The sequence below is a fragment of the Sinocyclocheilus grahami genome, unplaced genomic scaffold (genome assembly GCF_001515645.1).
Source record: "Sinocyclocheilus grahami isolate Dianchi unplaced genomic scaffold, SAMN03320097.WGS_v1.1 scaffold1088.1, whole genome shotgun sequence".
Taxonomy (NCBI): domain Eukaryota; kingdom Metazoa; phylum Chordata; class Actinopteri; order Cypriniformes; family Cyprinidae; genus Sinocyclocheilus; species Sinocyclocheilus grahami.
Genome location: NW_015506267.1, coordinates 382,076 through 387,724, shown reverse-complemented (window position 1 = coordinate 387,724; position 5,649 = coordinate 382,076).

Genomic DNA, 5,649 nt, shown 5'->3' with positions numbered 1-5,649 from the left:
AGTGTGTTAGACCAGTTTATGTGTTTATGTGTGTGTTAGACCAGTTTATGTGTTTATGTGTGTGTTAGACCAGTTTATGTGTTTATGTAGTATGTTAGACCAGTTTAAGTGTTTATGTAGTTAATAAAACCTTACTTGTATCACACTTGATATGGTTCATTGTTTGCTCATAACTGGAGTCACTTAATCATGCAGATTTATGCTACAAACTCTTTGTAGAATTGTACAGTAAGAAAGTTATTTCCCTTAACCAGGGAATTAACGTTCTTAGAATTGACAGACAGTTGACCCTGAGAGGTCAGCTAAATATCTACAGCGGATCTAAATATTTATAATTAATTATAACTAGTTATGATTAATTATTCATATTTCCCCATGAGCTGAGTCGCTACAGGGGGTTATTCATTTCTATAACCACTGTATTTGGTTAATCCAGTTTCTGATCTATTTATAGAGTGGAAGCTGTGTGGATGTTGTGGAAAGTAAATGTGAAGCACATATGACCTTGATGTTCAGGTGTCCATGTATTTTTGGCATTACTGATGGAAGTAACATCAGAACAGCCCATGAGATATCACTTGATCTTCTTAAGTCACTGGTGTCCTTTCTTTCTAGAGCTGAAGAAAACACCAAACTCATTAAAAACTAGATTTTTAAAAAACAAATATTAACCAGAAACTACATTTAAAATATAATGAATTACATCATAAATATTGATATTTTGTTTAAATTAACAAATATTACCAAGATCTGTCATTGAAATGTTCTTGGATCTGCAGCGTCCTGAAACACAGAATAACAGCATCTTTAAAAGCAACAAAATATAAACTTTGTTTCTCACAACAATGAGGTCAGTGTAATTTGAAGAGAAAGTATTAATCTTAATTGGCAGTGATAACAACAGTGCATTCTGGGAAACAGTGTTCTGATTGGTGTCTTCTCTCTCCATGCCTTGGAATCACAACCAGTGGTTTTTTTTCATATAAAACAAAAACAAAACTATAAAACTCACCAAAATTAGGCAGAGAGAGGTTTTTAAAGCCCATTGCACCTAGAAAAGTCATTGCAGCACATGATGAATTCAGATGTTCTGACCTCGAGCTGCTGCTGGAGTCTCTTTAGCCTCACAAAGACTTTGAGTTTCATGAAGCTCCTCAGCTGAAAGACACGCAGAAGAACCATTAATGAAACAGACCTGAAAAACATCTGAACAAGCGTTTCTAAGAGAGACTGAAGTGAAGAAACACTGTTAGTGTGAGTATTAGTGTCTGTTCAGGACCTACTCTGAACCTCTTCCAGACTGTCATCTGTGGCGTTTTCATCATCTGAAGAATCATTTAAAGCAGCAGCCAACCCTGCATGTGTTTCTGGTCCTGATAGAGAGTTCAGAACAAAATGGTTGATTAGTACAGATGGTTATTGTACATGTTAATGCATTTAGTCATGGTGATATGCTCCACTTTAACTTCTTGTCTAGACAATGTCTGTCCTCTCTGCTCCAGGCCGGCATGTGCTACCCCCTCTATATGTTCTTTGTGAACATCAGACCAAACTCAGGGCAACAGAGAGAAAACTGCGCAAATCAAAAGACCCTTCAGTTCTTGGAGCCCTTCCTCTTCTCCATACACTACATCACTGGGACCATCATACAAGCACATGGTTTATATTGCTATGCTGATGGCACACAGCTCGACTTTGCATTTCAACCAGATGATCCAACGGTAATTGCATGAATCTCAGATTGCCCGGCAGACATCTCGGCATGGATGAAAGAACATCACACCTACAGCTCAACCTGGCAAAGACTGAGCTTCTTTTCTTCCCTGTCACTCCGATTCTACAGCACGATTTCACCATCCAGCTGGGTTCATCAACAATTACCAATAAGTGCGGTCAGAAATCTTGTTGTAATCTTTGGTGACCAGCTGACCTTCAAAGACTACGATGCGAAGACAGCTCGATCATGCAGATTTGCACTGCACAACATAAGGAAGATCAGGCCCTTCCTAACAGAGCATGCTGCACAACTCTTGCCCAGGCCCTTTTCATTTCTAGATTGGACTGCTGCAATGCTCTTCTGGCTTGACTTCCATCATGTGCAATCAAACCTCTTCAAATGATTCAGAATGCAGCAGCACGTCTGATCTTTAACGAGGTCAAAAGAGCCCATGTTACACCTCTCTTTATCTCCCTGCTCTGGCCTACCTGTTGCTGCTCGCATAAAGTTCAAGACATTAATGCTTGCATGTAGAACAGCCACAGGCTCAGCACCTGCCTACTTCCACTCACTATTACGAATCTACATCCCCTCCAGAAGCCGGAGGTTGTTAAGTGAGCGAAACCTCATGGTACCATCACTGAGACACACAAAATCGCTTTCCAGAACATTTCTGTTCATTTTTCTTTGCTGTTGGAATGATCTTTCCACCCCCATTCGGACTGCTGAATCCCTGACAATATTCAAAAGACAGCTGGAAACGCATCTCTTCCATGAGCACTTAACTGCATCCTCAAAAAAATAAAACTTTCACTTACCCCTTATCTTGTACTATTATAAACAATGTCTGAAACTTTGTATTGCAAGCACTTCTTGTGTTTATTTGCCACTTTACAATGAATCACTTGCTGTATTCCTAATTTTTTAAGTTGCTTTGAGTAAAAGCATCTGCTAAATTAATACATGTAATGTAAATGTAAATGAAATATGGGTTGTGTTTCAATACTGTAAGTAACTTTTAGAACAGTCAGACTCACTCGATAGTTTAACTTGCAATGGTGTCTTCAGTTTTTTCTATTTTTCTGAAATTGTAAACATTAAAAGTCACTCTCCTCTTCTATGCATATTTACGTATGTGACTTTAAGGGACTTAAATAATACTCACCTCGAGGTTTATCATACACTCTCAGAAAAAAAAGGTACAAAAGTTGTCACTGGGGCGGTACCTTTTCAAAAGGCACACTTTTGTATCTAAAGAGTCAATATTGGTACCTTAAAGGTACATATTAGTACCTAAAGTGTACATATTAGTACCTAAAATTTACAAAAGTGTACCTTTTGATAAGGTACCGCCCCAGTGACAGCTTTTGTACCTTTTTTTCTGAGAGTGTATTTTCTCAGTTGACAAAATGGGAAAACAATGGATAAGAGAACAGCAACAATGATCAAATTAACTATGAGTCCAAAGACTGCACCTAACACCCACAGGCTACTTTTAGTGAAATCCTCTAAATCATTTAACACAAAATACCCATCGCTGTAATCCATGTCATAATAATCTTCATAATAATCATCATCACGTAACCCCAGCTGATAGTGGTTCAGTCAGAGTCTGGTGCTTCACCACACACTGATAAGTGAGATCTATCAGACGGCAGGATCTGCAGGCTCTTCATCAGCTGAAAGGATCTGTCTGTGTTTGGTCTGATTCCGTGCGAGTTCAGCTGCTCATCAGGTAACGGCGTCTGATCGCGTCTGATCTCCATCTGCGCATGTTTAGGGTAGAAGCCTGTGGCCAAACACACCAGAACCTGCTGGCCTAATGATCCAGACGCTTTTACAGAAGAGTAAACCTCAGGACGAGCTGCAGGACACACAGACACGATTCACTGAAATAATAAACCACCATGAAAAAACTCATTCAAACGATAATCCTACAGATTCTTATGTGAACAACTGAGTAGTGAGATAAACTCACATGCTGTGATGAATTTTCCCTCTTGTTGAAGGTCAGTGAAGCTGGTTAACGTTTCCACACATTTCCTCTCCAGACTGATTCTCTGTTCCAGATGAAGCCATGATCAAGGACTAAAGGTTTCCAGAGCATAGAGAGGGTAAAGGTCAAAGTCTCTCCATCATAGGCATATTCATCAGTGCCTTGAAGAAATATTACTGAACCGTTAGAGAGAAGTTCAACCGCACAGCCGTGTCTCCACTGAAGAACATGAAGATCTAAATACACACACATAATATGACAAAATTCATTCAATTTGACAGTGATATTATTTAAAATGTTGAACATTGTTTCATTCAAATACTCTGAATAATACATATTTTGCATGCTGGTTAATGAATATTTACCTGTGTCGTTTATCCTATTATCATTTCTCTGGTCCATCAGTGCGATGAGGTTGATTTGAAGCCATTGTTGTTTATAATTCAACTCATCACTTTCATTTCTAAAGAGTCTCTCAGATTCCTCACACAACTGTGTCCAGAAATCTGCTTGATTCACACTCTCACAGAAACTCATCTGTATGTCACTGAGTTTGACTGAGTTGTAAAATCCATACATTTCTCTAGAGATTGGATATTTTGATATGGCGCTATACGTGTAGTACAGAGAACATATTTCTGAAAGAGGAAGAGAGAAGAAACATGGAGAAAAAATAAATCATCATGCAGCAGTGTAACAGATATGTCCAAAGTTTAAACCTAAACCTGAGCAATTCAAAGGTCAAAGCAAACACTGGAAGAATACATCAAGATTGATGATGAGCATCAAACATGACCAAACTTTTCAGCATCAGACACAGATCATTAGAACCATACATGAATCATAGTTTAACCATGACATTTATAGGCCTAGTAAAACTGTGGATATACAAATGGTAATCAAGCCTACGGCAAGAAAAAACATGGTTTCTACTCCTTTACTATAATAAAACCATGGTTAATTTTCGTAAGGGAGAAATAGCTACTATCTTTACAGTCTAATACAGACAAGTGAATGCAATGAATGCCCAGTAAGAATAAAAATTTAGGAAAATTCGACTCAAAAAAGAGTTTTCTTACCACTTTGAGAAGGGAAAATAAACAAAATCAGGAGAAAAACTTTGACTGCTGCCATTATCTTTGGGGTTCAGCTTGAAGCTGTAAAACCACAGCATCTGCTTTCGTATGTGAGACACTTACTACAAGTATGATGACGTAGGCCTACTGTAAATATGACGGTCTGGAAAGGAGTCAATCTAGAAGTTTAATTTAGTCTGATTTCTAAACAGTGCAGTACGTGGGCAAGCGGTGTGTCCTAACAAAAAGGTTCAATGTTTTTATTTATTTATTAAATTACATTGAACACAAAGTCAAGTCCAAACATCAATCCAAACGCGCTCTACAGTAGGCCTACTGACATTTCCTCACCGATTCGATTCAGGGATTCAGATCCATTCGGACGAATCATGAACCCACTGAATAAAGAAACGATTCACCGAATCTATACGCTATATAGGCCTGATCATTGGGCTGTCTGTCGAATGCTTGAATCTGATAGACCGCATTAAACTTTCATATCACTTCACCAGTTTTCAGATTTCAGTTATTTCAAAGGTCTTCTTCACAGCTTGCCACAGCAAAAGAACAAAACCCACAAAAAGATTTGAGCGATTCATTTGCATTGATGTCCTTAGTGTGTAGTTTTCTAACCAATTCAATCACTCTCTGAAACATCTGGTTAAAAAAAAAGCAATATCAACAGACTGTGTATGATTATTACAAAGCTTTGCTTTACACCAAACACCAACACTTGCAAATGTGCATTTTAGACTAACACCACATAAACGACACACAGGACAGGCAACTGTGAAACAGTAAGGAATAGCCTGTAGGCTACTGGAGCTGCAAGGCATGCTGGGAATTATAGCCACCTCCCA